General features: G+C 46.5%; 11 non-coding genes and 4 pseudogenes across 11 annotated transcripts; 10 read left to right on the top strand and 5 right to left on the bottom strand.

The window, feature by feature from the left end:
• Positions 1-68: 68 nt before the first annotated feature.
• LOC135021541 (U1 spliceosomal RNA) lies at positions 69-231 on the bottom strand. Its single transcript, XR_010218774.1, has one exon. It is a non-coding gene; the product is annotated as a U1 spliceosomal RNA (small nuclear RNA).
• A 152-nt stretch (positions 232-383) lies between these two features.
• On the bottom strand, positions 384-547 carry LOC135021663 (U1 spliceosomal RNA). The gene has a single exon (XR_010218885.1). It is a non-coding gene; the product is annotated as a U1 spliceosomal RNA (small nuclear RNA).
• A 674-nt stretch (positions 548-1,221) lies between these two features.
• On the bottom strand, positions 1,222-1,384 carry LOC135021488 (U1 spliceosomal RNA). Its single transcript, XR_010218737.1, has one exon. It is a non-coding gene; the product is annotated as a U1 spliceosomal RNA (small nuclear RNA).
• Positions 1,385-1,536: 152 nt separating this feature from the next.
• Positions 1,537-1,700, bottom strand: LOC135021412 (U1 spliceosomal RNA). Its single transcript, XR_010218664.1, has one exon. It is a non-coding gene; the product is annotated as a U1 spliceosomal RNA (small nuclear RNA).
• A 593-nt stretch (positions 1,701-2,293) lies between these two features.
• Positions 2,294-2,421, bottom strand: LOC135021587 (U1 spliceosomal RNA; annotated as a pseudogene).
• Positions 2,422-2,565: 144 nt separating this feature from the next.
• LOC135021628 (U5 spliceosomal RNA) lies at positions 2,566-2,681 on the top strand. Its single transcript, XR_010218851.1, has one exon. It is a non-coding gene; the product is annotated as a U5 spliceosomal RNA (small nuclear RNA).
• A 282-nt stretch (positions 2,682-2,963) lies between these two features.
• LOC135021633 (U5 spliceosomal RNA) lies at positions 2,964-3,079 on the top strand. The gene has a single exon (XR_010218856.1). It is a non-coding gene; the product is annotated as a U5 spliceosomal RNA (small nuclear RNA).
• Positions 3,080-3,365: 286 nt separating this feature from the next.
• LOC135021640 (U5 spliceosomal RNA) lies at positions 3,366-3,481 on the top strand. Its single transcript, XR_010218863.1, has one exon. It is a non-coding gene; the product is annotated as a U5 spliceosomal RNA (small nuclear RNA).
• Positions 3,482-10,228: 6,747 nt separating this feature from the next.
• Positions 10,229-10,392, top strand: LOC135021604 (U1 spliceosomal RNA). Its single transcript, XR_010218828.1, has one exon. It is a non-coding gene; the product is annotated as a U1 spliceosomal RNA (small nuclear RNA).
• Positions 10,393-10,544: 152 nt separating this feature from the next.
• Positions 10,545-10,686, top strand: LOC135021505 (U1 spliceosomal RNA; annotated as a pseudogene).
• Positions 10,687-11,378: 692 nt separating this feature from the next.
• Positions 11,379-11,542, top strand: LOC135021615 (U1 spliceosomal RNA). The gene has a single exon (XR_010218839.1). It is a non-coding gene; the product is annotated as a U1 spliceosomal RNA (small nuclear RNA).
• Positions 11,543-11,694: 152 nt separating this feature from the next.
• LOC135021506 (U1 spliceosomal RNA) lies at positions 11,695-11,836 on the top strand (annotated as a pseudogene).
• Positions 11,837-12,528: 692 nt separating this feature from the next.
• On the top strand, positions 12,529-12,692 carry LOC135021402 (U1 spliceosomal RNA). The gene has a single exon (XR_010218654.1). It is a non-coding gene; the product is annotated as a U1 spliceosomal RNA (small nuclear RNA).
• A 152-nt stretch (positions 12,693-12,844) lies between these two features.
• LOC135021507 (U1 spliceosomal RNA) lies at positions 12,845-12,986 on the top strand (annotated as a pseudogene).
• Positions 12,987-13,678: 692 nt separating this feature from the next.
• On the top strand, positions 13,679-13,842 carry LOC135021479 (U1 spliceosomal RNA). The gene has a single exon (XR_010218729.1). It is a non-coding gene; the product is annotated as a U1 spliceosomal RNA (small nuclear RNA).
• The last annotated feature ends 4,662 nt before the right edge of the window (positions 13,843-18,504 follow it).

Genomic DNA, 18,504 nt, shown 5'->3' on the forward strand with positions numbered 1-18,504 from the left:
AGGGGCTCAAGATAAAAGAAGTGGAAACAGACAGCAAACTAGGCTGGAGAAAGACCTGAGACAAAGAGATCTGAATTATACGAGAGCCGACCAGAGGAAACACAAATTATGCAGTCAAGTGTCCCACATTTGGGGAAATCGTAGGAGCAGCACACCCAGAGTGCAATGGGTGAGCCTTGCCCTGGGAGAAGCAACTTCCTGATCATAGTATCTCACCTGGCAGGTAAGTAGGAGTTGGGCTAGAGCTGGGGAGGGTCGCTGCTCGGGCACCCCCCTGTCAAGTGAAGGAGATCCAACTGAGGCAGCACAAAGAAACTCTCGAAAGAAGAACAAGGCTAGAGGAAGATCTGAGACAAAGAAATCTGACTTTTACCAGAGCTGACCAGAGGAAAGCACAAACACAGTCCCCCACTACCACAAATAATGCAGTCGAGTTTCCCACATTTGGGGAAATCACAGGGGTCAGCATACCCAGAATGCAATGAATGAACCTCACCCTGGGAGAACAATCTTCATGACCATGGTAACTCCTATGCAAAATAAGTATGATTTGGGATAGGGCTGGGGAGGGCCGCTGCTCAGGCACATCTCTGTCAAGTAAAGGAGATTCAACTGAGGCAGCACAAGGGAACTCTCATCTGGGTACAACAACTGCAGGGAGAACACATATTTTCAGATGAACATGGGAGGGCAGAAGGCTGCCTAATACTGAAGCATCCCCAAACAACAAACCAAATGCAACAACTAGTAAAAGCATTCCAGGGTGAAGGTCTGCAGAAGACGGATTTGCATACGGTGATGTCATCCAAGCAGTGGGCCAAAGTTGGCTGGAACCCTCATCTGCATATAAAAAGAGAAAAGGGTTATGCAGGGCATGGCGGCCTTTTGCGGCACTTGGATGACCCCTAGTTTGCATTAAACACCTCCACCCTCCTTCGGTGTGGGGCTCATGTTGGCTATGCCCCAGCCCCTGAAGCATTCAAGCTGATTTCTTGCAGCAGCTGGGCACTGTAACAGCTCCAGAGCTGCTCTGTAAGGCAAGTAAAAGGGTGTGGGCCCTGCAGCACTACCTATAGTTCGCATTGTGCGTTGGAAGGCACAAAGTAAGCAGAAAGGAGGAGAAGTCAGGATAGTGCGCAAGGGCATAGAAGGGAGCGGCTCAAGAAAAGAGAAGTGGAAACAGACAGCAAACTAGGCTGGAGAGAGACCTGAGACAAAGAGATCTGAATTATACGAGAGCCGACCAGGGGAAACACAAATTATGCAGTCAAGTTTCCCACATTTGGGGAAATCGCAGGAGCAGCACACCCAGAGTGCAATGGGTGAGCCTTGCCCTGGGAGAAGCACCTTCATGATCATAGTATCTCACCTGGCAGGTAAGTAGGAGTTGGGCGAGAGCTGGGGAGGGTCGCTGCTCGGGTACTTCCCTGTAAAGTGAAGGAGATCCAACTGAGGCAGCACAAGGGAACTCTCGAAAGAAGAACAAGGCTAGAGGAAAATCTGAGACAAAGAAATCTGAGTTTTACCAGAGCTGACCAGAGGAAAGCACAAACACAGTCCCCCACTACCACAAATAATGCAGTTGAGTTTCCCACATTTGGGTAAATCACAGGGGTCAGCATACCCAAAATGCAATGAATGAACCTCACCCTGGGAGAACAATCTTCATGACCATGGTATCTCCTATGCAAAATAAGTATGATTTGGGATAGGGCTGGGGAGGGCCGCTGCTCATGCACATCTCTGTCAAGTAAAGGAGATTCAACTGAGGCAGCACAAGGGAACTCTCATCTGGGGACAACAACTGCAGGGAGAACACATTTTTTCAGATGAACATGGGAGGGCAGAAGGCTGCCTAATACTGAAGCACCCCCAAACAACAAACCAAATGCAACAACTAGTACAAGCATTCCTGGGGGAAGTTCTGCAGAAGACGGATTTGCATACGGTGATGTCATCCAAGCAGTGGGCCAAAGTTGGCTGGAACCCTCATCTGCATATGAAAAGAGAAAAGGGGTGTGCAGGGCATGGCGGCCTTTTGCGGCGCTTGGATGACCCTTAGTTCGCATTAAACACCCCCACCCTCCTTCGGTGTGGGGCTCATGTTGGCCATGCCCCATCCCCTGAAGCATTCAAGCTGATTTCTTGCAGCAGCTTGGCACTGTAACAGCTCCAGAGCTGCTCTGTAAGGCAAGTAAAAGGGTGTGGGCCCTGCAGCACTACCTGTAGTTTGCATTGTGCATTGGAAGGCACAAAGTAAGCAGACAGGAGGAGAAGTCAGGATAGTGCACAAGGGTATAAAAGCGAGTTTCCCACATTTGGGAAAATCACAGGGGTCAGCATACCCAGAATGCAATGAATGAACCTCACCCTGGGAGAACAATCTTCATGACCATGGTATCTCCTATGCAAAATAAGTATGATTTGGGATAGGGCTGGGGAGGGCCGCTGCTCAGGCACATCTCTGTCAAGTAAAGGAGATTCAACTGAGGCAGCACAAGGGAACTCTCATCTGGGGACAACAACTGCAGGGAGAACACATATTTTCAGATGAAAATCTTGGTCATGCTCTGGTTTCTCTTCAGAACGAACAAATCTTTCGCCTTTTACTAAAGATTTCTGTGGAGAGGAGCAAAACCGAGTTTTATCTCAATCTTTGCATGCCCCATATTATTGGGGTTTCTTTTATCAGTTTAAAGACAGAACGAGTGTGCTTTCTTGTTAGCTTTAATGTAAGCTCATTTGCATAGAAATGACAGTAAATGTTTGTTTCTTTTCAAACAGAACTTTCTTGACCATGCTACTTGCTTGAAAGATCTGGGAGCACATGGAATACAGTACAAACCATGCTTATAGCAAGGAGAAGCCAGGTGAGAAATCTGCTTTCTTTCAAGTTGGGCGCTCACTTTGATCTGAATGAGGACTGCTGGCACAGCATTTAGGCGACAGGTGGAATCTTGGTCATGCTCTGGTTTCTCTTCAGAACGAACAAATCTTTCGCCTTTTATTAAAGATTTCTGTGGAGAGGAGCAAAACTGAGTTTTATCTCAATTTTTGCATGCCCCATATTATTGGGGTTTCTTTTATCAGTTTAAAGACAGAACGAGTGTGCTTTCTTGTTAGCTTTAATGTAAGTTTATTTGCATAACAATGACTATAAATGTCTGTTTCTTTTCAAGCAGAACTTTCTTGACCATACTAATTGCTTGAAAGATCTGGGAGCACATGGAAAAGAGTACAAACCATGTTTATAGCAAGGGGAAGCCTGGTGAGAAATCTGCTTTCTTTCATTCAAATTGGGTGCTCACTTTGATCTGAATGAGAACTGCTGGCATGGCACTCAGGCGACAGGTGGAATCTTGGTCATGCTCTGGTTTCTCTTCAGAACTAACAAATATTTCGCCTTTTATTAAAGATTTCCGTGGAGAGGAGCAAAACTGAGTTTTATCTCAATTTTTGCATGCCCCATATTATTGGGGTTTCTTTTATCAGTTTAAAGACAGAACGAGTGTGCTTTCTTGTTAGCTTTAATGTAAGTTTATTTGCATAACAATGACAGTAAATGTTTGTTTCTTTTCAAACAGAACTTTCTTGACCATGCTACTTGCTTGAAAGATCTGGGAGCACATGGAAAACAGTACAAACCATGCAGTATCACAAGAGCCTTTATTTGATCTTTCATGAAGATAGAGCAGAATTGAGGACACGTCAACAATTTCTGCCGAAGGTGGTTCATCTTTCCACATGGTGCCTTTGGCCACTGACACCTTCGTTGAGTCAAAGTCTCTGGCTGTGGTCAGAACTTTGAAAATTTATGTCACCAGAACGGTTCAGATTAGGAAAACAGAGGCTCTGTTTGTCCTGTATGCTCCCATCAGGATTGGGTGTCCTGCTTCCATGTAGACCATTATGCGCTGGATCTGTGGTAAGATTCAGCATGCTCGTTCCACGGCAGGATTGCCGTTACTGAAGTAGGTGAAGACCCATTCTACTAGAAAGGTGGGTTCATCCTTGGCAGCTGGTCGGGGAGTCTCGGCATTGCAACTTTGCCGAGCAGCTATTTAGTAAACACTTTTGCTAAGTTTTACAAGTTTGATACCTTGGCTGATGATAACCTTAAGTTGGGTCATTCGGTGCTGCAGAGTCGTACGCACTCTCCCACCCGTTCAAGAGCTTTGGTATAACCCCATGGTTCTTAATGTGACCCCAGCATCCTCTAGGTCGTATGAGAAAATAGGATTTTAATACCTACCGGTAAATCCTTTTCTCTTAGTCTGTAGAGGATGCTGGGCACCCGTCCCAGTCCATACTGTGTCTGCAGTTATTACTTGTGGTTATACACATGTTGTGTTATGGTTCTGGTCAGCTTTTTGCTGCAATTGTTCATGCCGTTGGCTTGTGTTCTGTTGAATGCCACTTTCTGCGGCATGCTTAAGGTGTGAGCTGGTAAGATGCTCACCTTAGTTTAACAATAAATCCTTTCCTCGAAATGTCCGTCTCCCTGGGCACAGTTCCTATAACTGGAGTCTGGAGGAGGGGCATAGAGGGAGGAGCCAGTTCACACCCTTTGAAAGTCTTAAAGTGCCCATGTCTCTTGCGGATCCCGTCTATACCCCATGGTTCTTAATGTGACCCCAGCATCCTCTACGGACTAAGAGAAAAGAATGCCCTTGCGCACTATCCTGACTTCTCCTCCCGTCTGCTTACTTTGTGCCTTCCAACGCACAATGCGAACTACAGGTGGTGCTGCAGGGCCCACACCCTTTTACTTGCCTTACAGAACAGCTCTGGAGCTGTTACAGTGCCCAGCTGCTGCAAGAAATCAGCTTGAATGCTTCAGGGGATGGGGCATGGCCAACATGAGCCCCACACCAAAGGAGGGTGGGGGTGTTTAATGTGAACTAGGGGTCATCCAAGCACTGCAAAAGGCCGCCATGCCCTGCATGCCCTTTTTCTCTTTTCATATGCAGATGAGGGTTCCAGTCAACTTTGGCCCACTGCTTGGATAACATCACCGTATGCAAATCCGTCTGCTGCAGACCTTCCCCCAGGAATGCTTGTACTAGTTGTTGCATATGGTGCTTCAGTATTAGGCAGCCTTCCGCCCTCCCATGTTCATCTGAAAAGATGTGGTCTCCCTGCAGTTGTTGTCCCCAGACGAGAGTTCCCTTGTGCTTCCTCAGTTGAATCTCCTTAACTTGACGGGGGAGGGGCTGCCCGAGCAGCCACCCTCCCCAGCCCTATCCCAACTCATCCTTATTTTGCATATGAGATCTCTTGATCATGAAGATTGTTCTCACAGGGTGAGGTTCATCCATTATATTTTAAAATAGGAAGGTACAAATTACATATTTGAATTGCATCTATGTGCTGGATTCAAATGTCCCCCCCCCCTTCCTTTCTCAATTGTGCCCGTCAGCAGCTATTCTAAGGTTGCTGCCAATGGGTGTGACATATTAATTTCTTCTGTGGGGTACACTGGACTCCACAAGGATTCACATTGGGGTGTAGAGTAGGATCTTGATCTGAGGCACCAACCGGCTCAAAGCTTTTGACTGTTCCCAAGAAGCTCAGTGCATTCTCCTCTATAACCCCGCTTCCATGAACAGGGAGCTCAGTTTGTAGTTGGTGCCTTCAGTAGCAGGCCGCTTAACAGGGGCCTGCCTCAGGCAGCCTATTCTTAGCTATTAATTTTGACAAGAAAAGAAGAACTTGTTTTATGAGAATCTACAAGGGCTGCAGCAGGCTAGGTCTAATAGACATCTTTACTGCAGCTTCATCACTCCCAGCGGCGCTGTATACTCCCGTGCCCTGGTTGCTGGGTCACTGCAGCGGAGGCTCCGGTTTCATCCTAAGGTCAGTCACACACACACCACCCTTCCGGATCACGAGGCCGCTGATGAAGGGGAGCGAGGCCGTAGGGGGTGGGCCGTGTGCGCACTGCGGTGGATACTGATTACTGGGCAGCCGCTCCACTAGCCACCAGGTACAGTTAAGGAGCACAGGTCTGGGGGTTTTTCTCCTATATTAACCCAATTTTGTACTGCCCGCAGCGCATTGTGATAGGTAATAGGGCCTGATTCAGGTTGGATTGCAATCACAATAAGCGATCCAACTGCAAAAATTGCTAAGAGCATACGCATGTGCCTGCATTTTCTGCGGCACCCCGCAGAGAATGTGATCGCCTCTGCCTGTCAATCGGGGCGGGGAAGGGGGGGAGAGGTGGGTCAGCAACACTCCATTTCCAAGTCAGAGATGGAGCGGTGCGGGGGCAAGGCTTCAAAATGGGGTCTGCAACAGAGGAGACACAGGAGGCATGGTCACAGCGGCTGTATGACATCACATTCAGCCGCTGTGATCACAAAAATGGTGGCGGCTTCCTGCGCGCACATACAGTCTGCCCCAGCAGGAGCCTACACCATTTTTTATGATCACGCTGAACTGCAGTGCGACTGCAATTACAGCATGGTCAAGAAGGGAGGCGTCATGCTGGGTGGCCATGCCCTGTCACTGTGCAGGAGCCAGCACCGCTCACACACTAGTCCCCGGGTGCAGCCCCCAACCCCCGGGACACCCGGAGCAACAAAATGTAGATTCAGGCCACCAGGCCACGCCCCTACCTATGAAACCATGCCTCCTTTTTACCATTGCGCTGCTTATCTGCGCGCACTGCATTACAATCTCCCTCGCCACCTCTCTGGGTGTCACCAGTGATAGTGACACCTCTGCCATGCTTGTAGCAGCTGGTCCTAAGATCTACGCCTCAAACCCTGAGTGTTTGCCCTTGTGACTTGTTGATCATCATAGCGAAGCAGATGCTTACAGAAAACTGCAGGGGCTTAGATTGAAAATAAAAAAATTGATGGGTATAAGGTAGAGAGGAGCAGGTTCGGTTCTCCGAGAACCGAATTCCCCACAAACTCCACGTGGTTTACACTGGTCCAAGGCAGGCTCGGTTGTTCCCGCCTGACTCGGAAAACCTGAACAAGGGAAAATGTCATCATCCCGCTGTCGGATTCTCGCGAGATTCGGATTCCATATAAAGAGCTGCGCGTTGCTGCCATTTTTACTCGTGCATTGAAGAGAGAGCGGAGAGGACGTGGCTATGTTCTCTCAGTGGAAATCTCAATATCAGTGCTCAGTATCAGTGGTTACTTATTGCTGCTCAGTAATACTAGTAGTGTGTCTCTCCTGCTCAGTGTCAGTTCTCAGTAGTATCCTCATCAGTGCTCAGTATCACTGCTTATTGTCTTGTGCTGCATTGTGGTGCTCAGCATACTACAGTACATTACTAATAGTCCAGTGCTGCATCTTGCTGCTCAGTGTCAGTTCTAGTATCCTCATCAGTGCTCACTATCACTGCTCATTGCATTGTGGTGTTCTGTATACTACAATAACATAGTAATATAGTAACATAGTTTTTGAGGTTGAATAGAGGCAAATTGCCCATCGTGTTCAACCTGTTTTAAGTTGTGATGATTCTACATACTTGCTGAATAATGTTTTATGACTAGTTAGCTACTATAACTCATGTTACCCCCGGATTAACCATGTTGATATTTTAAGTATTATAACCTTGGATAGCTTTTTCATTCAGAAATGTATCCATTCCTTTTTTAAATCCAATTACAGAGTCCGCCATTACCACCTTCCCTGGCAGGGAATTCCACATCCTGATTGCCCTAACAGTGAAGAATCCTTTCCTCCATTGCGTTCTGAACTTTCCTCCAGTCGCAGCGAGTGACCACGTGTTCTTTTAATAAATAATTCCTCTGATAACTCTTTGTTATGTATCTTTACATATTTGAAGATATTAATAATATCTCCTCTTAGGCACCTCTTTTCTAGTGTATAAATATTCAGCCTAGTAAGTCTTTCCTTATAGTCAAGTACTTTTAGGCCTTTAATCAATTTAGTCTTCAGGATCTCTTACACTTCCATGAGCAGCAGAGTAGTGCAATGGAAGCATGCTGGGCCCATACCCCAGAGGTCGATTGATCGAAACTATCCTCTGCTATGTGCATTTTTTTTTTTATAATTAAAGTAATCAAAAACTGGGATTGATATTTTGGCTCTTTTATTTTTACTTAAAGTACAATAACTTTTATCATTTTAATTTGTTTTAATAGTATATTGACAGCATTGTTTTCTTTAAAAAATCCACTTAATTTTCTTTACCCTATTACTGAAATGGTAATTGACAAAAACAAACTACATTGTCACCAGAAGAGCAATGCAAAATGTACAAGTGATATATGAAAATCATCTTCCATCTTGAATTTCAATGATGCATTGGGACAACAATTTGTGAGAAACATCTTCACCCATAAAGAAAGATTTTCTTAATTCCTTACCTGTGTGCTGATTAGATATCACCTTGTTTTCACATTAAACAGACTTCCCCATGAGGAAGCAGCAATGATGCAGTGACGTTTCCTGGTGTCAACCTGTATTATTTCAGTAGACATTGAAATGAGGATGCATCTTTGATGCCTTTCCAATGAAGCAAGTTTAATTCAGTAATAGGTGAAAAACCATTCCTACAAAGGTGTTAATCAGAGACTTGGCTTTGTGGACACTTTTCAGAGAGCAAATTTGTTAGCATAAACATAAAATCAGAAAATGAAGAGCTGTTTAATCACTCAATTGTACTTTTCTGCCAGCATAATTTTTTTTCTCTGCAACCCACTGCTAAATTGTGCTTCCTAGCTGTTTTTTTATAAAATCACTTAATCAAATCTAACTCTGATTACATCAGAGAAGGCCAGGTACCCTACACCATAAGGGGGGTTTTTGAAATTTTGACTTGTCTACTTAAAGATCACCAAAATCTGATTACAAGGTCAATTACATCCCTGGGTGGGATTGAACCACCAACCTTTTGGTTAATAGCCAAACATGCTAACCGATTGCGCCACAGAGACACCTTGCAAAAGTCAATACTGACAAAGGCTAATAAGCATTCATCTAGAACGTTTCCTAGAAAAACTTTAAAAAGTCAATAATCTGGAGAATTTTTGTAAGAAACACATTGGTACTTTCCCATGATGAGTGAGTGCTTCAGGATTTCTTGCACTTACATGGGCTATTAACCAAAAGGTTGGTGGTTCAATCCCACCCAGGGATGTAATTGACCTTGTCAACAGATTTTGGTGATCTTTAAGAAGACAAGTCAAAATTTCATACCCCCTCTTATGGTGTAGGGTACCTGGCCTTCTCTGACGTAATCAGAGTTAGATTTAATTAAGTGATTTTATAAAAAACAGCTAGGAAGCACAATTTAGCAGTGGGTTGCAGAGAAAAAAATAACATTTTAAACCTACCGGTAATTTTTTTTTCTCGTAGTCCGTAGAGGATGATGGGGACTCCGTAAGGACCATGGGGGATAGACGGGCTCCGCAGCAGACATGGGCACTTTAAGAAAGACTTTTGATCTGGGTGTGCACTGGCTCCTCCCTCTATGCCCCTCCTCCATACCTCAGTTAGAGAAACTGTGCCCAGAGGAGACGGACAGTACGAGGAAAGGATTTTTGTTAATCCAAGGTCAAGATTCATACCAGCCACACCAATCACACCGTATAACTTGTGATATACTACCCAGTTAACAGTATGAAAACAACATAGCATCAGTCCAAGACCGATGAAAACTAACATATAACCCTTATGTAAGCAATAACTATATACAAGTCTTGCAGAAGTAGACCGCACTTGGGACGGGCACCCAGCATCCTCTACGGACTACGAGAAAAAGATTTACCGGTAGGTTTAAAATCTTATTTTCTCTTACGTCCTAGAGGATGCTGGGGACTCCGTAAGGACCATGGGGATTATACCAAAGCTCCCAAACGGGCAGGAGAGTGCGGATGACTCTGCAGCACTGATTGAGCAAACAGGAGGTCCTCCTCAGCCAGGGTATCAAACTTATAGAACTTTGCAAAGGTGTTTGAACCAACTTTGACCCACTGCATGGATGACATCACCATATGCAAATCCATCTGCGGCAGGCCTTCCCCCAGGAATGCTTGAACTAGTTGTTGCATTTGGTTTGTTGTTTGGGGGTGCTTCAGTATTAGGCAGCCTTCTGCCCTCCCATGTTCATCTGAAAATATGTGTTCTCCCTGCAGTTGTTGTCCCCAGATGAGAGTTCCCTTGTGCTGCCTCAGTTGAATCTCCTTTACTTGACAGAGATGTGCCTGAGCAGCGGCCCTCCCCAGCCCTATCCCAAATCATACTTATTTTGCATAGGAGATACCATGGTCATGAAGATTGTTCTCCCAGGGTTAGGTTCATTCATTGCATTCTGGGTATGCTGACCCCTGTGATTTCCCCAAATGTGGGAAACTCAACTGCATTATTTGTGGTAGTGGGGGACTGTGTTTGTGCTTTCCTCTGGTCAGCTCTGGTAAAAGTCAGATTTCTTTGTCTCAGATCTTCCTCTAGCCTTGTTCTTCTTTCGAGAGTTCCCTTGTGCTGCCTCAGTTGGATCTCCTTCACTTGACAGGGGGGTGCCCGAGCAGCGACCCTCCCCAGCTCTAGCCCAACTCCTACTTACCTGCCAGGTGAGATACTATGATCATGAAGATGCTTCTCCCAGGGCAAGGCTCACCCATTGCACTCTGGGTGTGCTGCCCCTGCGATTTCCCCAAATGTGGGAAACTTGACTGCATAATTTGTGTTTCCCCTGGTCGGCTCTCATATAATTCAGATCTCTTTGTCTCAGGTCTCTCTCCAGCCTAGTTTGCTGTCTGTTTCCACTTCTTTTTTCTTGAGCCCCTCCCTTCTATACCCTTGTGCACTATCCTGACTTCTCCCGTCTCCTTACTTTGTGCCTTCCAACGCACAATGCAAACTACAGGTAGTGCTGCAGGGCCCACACCCTTTTACTTGCTTTACAGAGCAGCTCTGGAGCTGTTACAGTGCCCAGCTGCTGCAAGAAATCAGCTTGAATGCTTCAGGGGCTGGGGCATAGCCAACATGAGCCCCACACCGAAGGAGGGTGGAGGTGTTTAATGCGAACTAGGGGTCATCCAAGCGCCGCAAAAGGCCGCCATGCCCTGCACACCCCTTTATTCTTTTCATAAGCAGACGAGGGTTGAAGCCAACTTTGACCCACTGCTTGGATGACATCACCATATTCAAATCCATCTGCTGCAGGCCTTCCCCCAGGAATGCTTGCACTAGTTGTTGCATTTGGTTTGTTATTTGGGGGTGCTTCAGTATTAGGCAGCCTTCTGCCCTCCCATGTTCATCTGAAAATATGTGTTCTCCCTGCAGTTGTTGTCCCCAGATGAGAGTTCCCTTGTGCTGCCTCAGTTGAATCTCCTTTACTTGACAGAGATGTGCCTGAGCAGCGGCCCTCCCCAGCCCTATCCCAAATCATACTTATTTTGCATAGGAGATACCATGGTCATGAAGATTGTTCTCCCAGGGTTAGGTTCATTCATTGCATTCTGGGTATGCTGACCCCTGTGATTTCCCCAAATGTGGGAAACTCAACTGCATTATTTGTGGTAGTGGGGGACTGTGTTTGTGCTTTCCTCTGGTCAGCTCTGGTAAAAGTCAGATTTCTTTGTCTCAGATCTTCCTCTAGCCTTGTTCTTCTTTCGAGAGTTCCCTTGTGCTGCCTCAGTTGGATCTCCTTCACTTGACAGGGGGGTGCCCGAGCAGCGACCCTCCCCAGCTCTAGCCCAACTCCTACTTACCTGCCAGGTGAGATACTATGATCATGAAGATGCTTCTCCCAGGGCAAGGCTCACCCATTGCACTCTGGGTGTGCTGCCCCTGCGATTTCCCCAAATGTGGGAAACTTGACTGCATAATTTGTGTTTCCCCTGGTCGGCTCTCATATAATTCAGATCTCTTTGTCTCAGGTCTCTCTCCAGCCTAGTTTGCTGTCTGTTTCCACTTCTTTTTTCTTGAGCCCCTCCCTTCTATACCCTTGTGCACTATCCTGACTTCTCCCGTCTGCTTACTTTGTGCCTTCCAACGCACAATGCAAACTACAGGTAGTGCTGCAGGGCCCACACCCTTTTACTTGCTTTACAGAGCAGCTCTGGAGCTGTTACAGTGCCCAGCTGCTGCAAGAAATCAGCTTAAATGCTTCAGGGGCTGGGGCATAGCCAACATGAGCCCCACACCGAAGGAGGGTAGAGGTGTTTAATGCGAACTAGGGGTCATCCAAGTGCCGCAAAAGGGCGCCATGCCCTGCACACCCCTTTTTTCTTTTCATATGCAGACGAGGGTTGAAGCCAACTTTGACCCACTGCTTGGATGACATCACCATATGCAAATCCATCTGCTGCAGGCCTTCCCCCAGGAATGCTTGCACTAGTAGTTGCATTTGGTTTGTTGTTTGGGGGTGCTTCAGTTTTAGGCAGCCTTCTGCCCTCCCATGTTCATCTGAAAATATGTGTTCTCCCTGCAGTTGTTGTCCCCAGATGAGAGTTCCCTTGTGCTGCCTCAGTTGAATCTCCTTTACTTGACAGAGATGTGCCTGAGCAGCGGCCCTCCCCAGCCCTATCCCAAATCATACTTATTTTGCATAGGATATACCATGGTCATGAAGATTGTTCTCCCAGGGTTAGGTTCATTCATTGCATTCTGGGTATGCTGACCCCTGTGATTTCCCCAAATGTGGGAAACTCAACTGCATTATTTGTGGTAGTGGGGGACTGTGTTTGTGCTTTCCTCTGGTCAGCTCTGGTAAAAGTCAGATTTCTTTGTCTCAGATCTTCCTCTAGCCTTGTTCTTCTTTCGAGAGTTCCCTTGTGCTGCCTCAGTTGGATCTCCTTCACTTGACAGGGGGGTGCCCGAGCAGCGACCCTCCCCAGCTCTAGCCCAACTCCTACTTACCTGCCAGGTGAGATACTATGATCATGAAGATGCTTCTCCCAGGGCAAGGCTCACCCATTGCACTCTGGGTGTGCTGCCCCTGCGATTTCCCCAAATGTGGGAAACTTGACTGCATAATTTGTGTTTCCCCTGGTCGGCTCTCATATAATTCAGATCTCTTTGTCTCAGGTCTCTCTCCAGCCTAGTTTGCTGTCTGTTTCCACTTCTTTTTTCTTGAGCCCCTCCCTTCTATACCCTAGTGCACTATCCTGACTTCTCCCGTCTGCTTACTTTGTGCCTTCCAACGCACAATGCAAACTACAGGTAGTGCTGCAGGGCCCACACCCTTTTTCTTGCTTTACAGAGCAGCTCTGGAGCTGTTACAGTGCCCAGCTGCTGCAAGAAATCAGCTTGAATGCTTCAGGGGCTGGGGCATAGCCAACATGAGCCCCACACCGAAGGAGGGTGGAGGTGTTTAATGCGAACTAGGGGTCATCCAAGCGCTGCAAAAGGCCGCCATGCCCTGCACACCCCTTTATTCTTTTCATATGCAGACGAGGGTTGAAGCCAACTTTGACCCACTGCTTGGATGACATCACCATATTCAAATCCATCTGCTGCAGGCCTTCCCCCAGGAATGCTTGCACTAGTTGTTGCATTTGGTTTGTTGTTTGGGGGTGCTTCAGTATTAGGCAGCCTTCTGCCCTCCCATGTTCATCTGAAAATATGTGTTCTCCCTGCAGTTGTTGTCCCCAGATGAGAGTTCCCTTGTGCTGCCTCAGTTGAATCTCCTTTACTTGACAGAGATGTGCCTGAGCAGCGGCCCTCCCCAGCCCTATCCCAAATCATACTTATTTTGCATAGGAGATACCATGGTCATGAAGATTGTTCTCCCAGGGTGAGGTTCATTCATTGCATTCTGGGTATGCTGACCCCTGTGATTTCCCCAAATGTGGGAAACTCGACTGCATTATTTGTGGTAGTGGGGGACTGTGTTTGTGCTTTCCTCTGGTCAGCTCTGGTAAAAGTCAGATTTCTTTGTCTCAGATCTTCCTCTAGCCTTGTTCTTCTTTCGAGAGTTCCCTTGTGCTGCCTCAGTTGGATCTCCTTCACTTGACAGGGGGTGCCCAAGCAGCAATCCTCCACAGCTCTAGCCCAACTCCTACTTACCTGCCAGGTGAGATACTATGATCTTCACTGTTAGGGCAATCAGGATGTGGAATTCCCTGCCAGGGAAGGTGGTAATGGTGGACTCTGTAATTGGATTTAAAAAAGGAATGGATACATTTCTGAATGAAAAAGCTATCCAAGGTTATAATACTTAAAATATCAACATGGTTAATCCAGGGGGAACATGAGTTGTAGTAGTTAACTAGTCATAAAACATTGTGAAGGCAGGGGAGAAGAACAAGCGCCATATGGTGTAGTATTTTGAATAAATTGGAGTGATAGATAGGTATATACGAAGTAAGTACCGGATAGATTCTTGAGATTAGGCCTGTCTGTCTCACTAAATTCTTTGTGGCTGTTCCCCACCTAGGAGACAAAAGATCATCGCCATATGGTGTAGTAACCTCAGATATATCTTGGGGTACCCTCCCCTCTATTTCATGCGTACCAAAAGGAAAATTCAATATAGCATATAGGATATATTTATATCCAGGTAGATCAAGTCGGTCCAATATGATGTAATGGCTGAATCAGTCGACTGTTGCTGCCTTATATAGTATTATCAATAAAAAATTTTAATCCACAAAATAATAATACAAATTCAGATAAAAAATAAATAAAACAAATCAGAAAATCTTAGCTGATTGGTGTAGGCAGTAGTTAGGTCAGTCTCAACGCGTTTCGCCTCCAGGGCTTCCTCAGGAGAATACATCATATCAAAAGATACACATATTTATAGTGCTTTCAGTTTCATTTTGGCCAGCACTTCCGGTTCGCGTCATTTCCGGAACCGGAAGTGCTCGGTCCGACTTACATACTAAATGCATATGTGGCTTGATATTTAACATTAGATTGCATTGGTGGTGCAGTGTTAATATAAATTTTAGATCAGTCTGTATAAGTAGCGCAAGACGGACATAGAGTCCGTTTGCTCCGTGAAACCGGAAGTGACGCGGCTCGTCCCGGCCACTGCCGCGTCACTTCCGGTTTAGGTTAGAACCGGAAGTGCTGGCCAAAACGAAACTGAAAGCACTATAAATATGTGTATCTTTTGATATGATGTATTCTCCTGAGGAAGCCCTGGAGGCGAAACGCGTTGAGACTGACCTAACTACTGCCTACACCAATCAGCTAAGATTTTCTGATTTGTTTTATTTATTTTTTATCTGAATTTGTATTATTATTTTGTGGATTAAAATTTTTTATTGATAATACTATATAAGGCAGCAACAGTCGACTGATTCAGCCATTACATCATATTGGACCGACTTGATCTACCTGGATATAAATATATCCTATATGCTATATTGAATTTTCCTTTTGGTACGCATGAAATAGAGGGGAGGGTACCCCAAGATATATCTGAGGTTACTACACCGTATGGCGATGATCTTTTGTCTCCTAGGTGGGGAACAGCCACAAAGAATTTAGTGAGACAGACAGGCCTAATCTCAAGAATCTATCCGGTACTTACTTCGTATATACCTATCTATCACTCCAATTTATTCAAAATACTACACCATATGGCGCTTGTTCTTCTCCCCTGCCTTCACAGAATTTCATGACTGAACATACCCAAGTCATATTCTGAAGAACTGAGCAGCCACCAAAGAAGTTTGGAGAGGTGTTTTCTGACGGAGCATCCACAACTGACTGAATCCAAACAGTAGAACCTGTTTGACGACCCTTTGCTTTAAAGGAATATTTGGACGCGAGACTAAGCGCACTGACCTTAAAAAAACTCCCAGTCATAAAACATTATTCAGCAAGTATGTAGAATCATCACAACTTAAAACAGGTTGAACACGATGGGCAATTTGCCTCTTTTCAACCTCAAAAACTATATTACTATATGTTACTATATTACTATGTTACTGTAGTATACAGAACACCACAATGTAATGAGCAGTGATAGTGAGCACTGATGAGGATACTAGAACTGACACTGAGCAGCAAGATGCAGCACTGGACTATTAGTAATGTACTGTAGTATGCTGAGCACCACAATGCAGCACAAGACAATGAGCAGTGATACTGAGCACTGATGAGGATACTACTGAGAACTGACACTGAGCAGGAGAGACACACTACTAGTATTACTGAGCAGCAATAAGTAACCACTGATAATGAGCACTGATATTGAGATTTCCACTGAGAGAACATAGCCACGTCCTCTCCGCTCTCTCTTCAATGCACGAGTAAAAATGGCGGCAACGCGCAGCTCTTTATATGAAATCCGAATCTCGCGAGAATCCGACAGCGGGATGATGACATTTTCCCTTGTTCAGGTTTTCCGAGTCAGGCGGGAACAACCGAGCCTGCCTCGGACCAGTGTAAACCACGTGGAGTTCGTGGGGAATTCGGTTCTCGGAGAACCGAACCCGCTCCTCTCTACCTTATACCCATAATTTTTTTTATTTTCAATCTAAGCCCCTGCAGTTTTCTGTAAGCATCTGCTTCGCTATGATGATCAACAAGTCACAAGGGCAAACACTCAGGGCTTGAGGCGTAGATCTTAGGACCAGCTGCTACAAGCATGGCAGAGGTGTCACTATCACTGGTGACACCCAGAGAGGTGGCGAAGGAGATTGTAATGCAGTGCGCGCAGATAAGCAGCGCAATGGTAAAAAGGAGGCATGGTTTCATAGGTAGGGGCGTGGCCTGGTGGCCTGAATCTACATTTTGTTGCTCCGGGTGTCCCGGGGGTTGGGGGCTGCACCCGGGGACTAGTGTGTGAGCGGTGCTGGCTCCTGCACAGTGACAGGACATGGCCACCCAGCATGACGCCTCCCTTCTTGACCATGCTGTAATTGCAGTCGCACTGCAGTTCAGCGTGATCATAAAAAATGGTGTAGCCTTCTGCTGGTGCAGACTGTATGTGCGCGCAGGAAGCCGCCACCATTTTTGTGATCACAGCGGCTGAATGTGATGTCATACAGCCGCTGTGACCACGCCCCCTGTGTCTCCTCCGTTGCAGACCCCATTTTGAAGCCTTGCCCCCGCACCGCTCCATCCCTGACTTGGAAATGGAGTTTTGCTGACCCCCCTCTCCCCCCCTGCCCCGATTGACAGGCAGAGGCGATCGCATTCTCTGCGGGGTGCCGCAGAAAATGCAGGCACTTGCGTATGCTCTTAGCAATTTTTGCAGTTGGATCGCTTATTGTGATTGCAATCCAACCTGAATCAGGCCCTATTACCTATCGCAATGCGCTGCGGGCAGTACAAAATTGGTTTAATATGGGAGAAAAACCCCCAGACCTGTGCTCCTTAACTGTACCTGGTGGCTTGTGGAGCGGCTGCCCAGTAATCAGTGTCCACGCCAGTGCGCACACGGTCCACCCCCTACGGCCACGCTCCCCTTCATCAGCGGCCTCGTGATCCGGAAGGGCGGTGTGTGTGTGACTGACCTTAGGAAGAAACCGGAGCCTCCGCTGCAGTGACCCAGCAACCAGGGCACGGGAGTATACAGCGCCGCTGGGAGTGATGAAGCTGCAGTAAAGATGTCTATTAGACCTAGCCTGCTGCAGCCCTTGTAGATTCTCATAAAAAAAGTTCTTATTTTCTTGTCAAAATTAATAGCTAAGAATAGGCTGCCTGAGGCAGGCCCCTGTTAAGTGGCCTGCTACTGAAGGCACCAACTACAAACTGAGCTCCCTGTTCATGGAAGCGGGGTTATAGAGGAGAATGCGCTGAGCATCTTGGGAACAGTCAAAAGCTTTGAGCCGGTTGGTGCCTCAGATCAAGATCCTACTCTACACCCCAATGTGAATCCTTGTGGAGTCCAGTGTACCCCACAGAAGAAATTAATGTGTCACACCCATTGGCAGCAACCTTAGAATAGCTGCTGACGGGCACAATTGAGAAAGGAAGGGGGAGGAACATTTGAATCCAGCACATAGATGCAATTCAAATATGTAATTTGAACCTTCCTATTTTAAAATATAATGGATGAACCTCACCCTGTGAGAACAATCTTCATGATATAGAGATCTCATATGCAAAATAAGCATGAGTTGGGATAGGGCTGGGGAGGGTGGCTGCTCGGGCAAGCCCCTCCCCCGTCAAGTTAAGGAGATTCAACTGAGGAAGCACAAGGGAACTCTCGTCTGGGGACAACAACTGCAGGGAGACCACATCTTTTCAGATGAACATGGGAGGGCGGAAGGCTGCCTAATACTGAAGCACCATCAAATATCAAACCATATGCAATAACTAGTACAAGCATTCCTGGGGGAAGGTCTGCAGGAGACGAATTTGCATACGGTGATGTCATCCAAGCAGTGGGCCAAAGTTGGCTGGTACCCTCATCTGCATATGAAAAGAGAAAAGGGTTATGCAGGGCATGGCGGCCTTTTGCGGCGCTTGGATGACCCCTAGTTCGCATTAAACACCTCCACCCTCCTTCGGTGTGGGGCTCATGTTGGCTATGCCCCAGCCCCTGAAGCATTCAAGCTGATTTCTTGCAGCAGCTGGGCACTGTAACAGCTCCAGAGCTGCTCTGTA

The sequence above is a fragment of the Pseudophryne corroboree genome, unplaced genomic scaffold, assembly GCF_028390025.1.
Source record: "Pseudophryne corroboree isolate aPseCor3 unplaced genomic scaffold, aPseCor3.hap2 scaffold_370, whole genome shotgun sequence".
NCBI lineage: Eukaryota > Metazoa > Chordata > Amphibia > Anura > Myobatrachidae > Pseudophryne > Pseudophryne corroboree.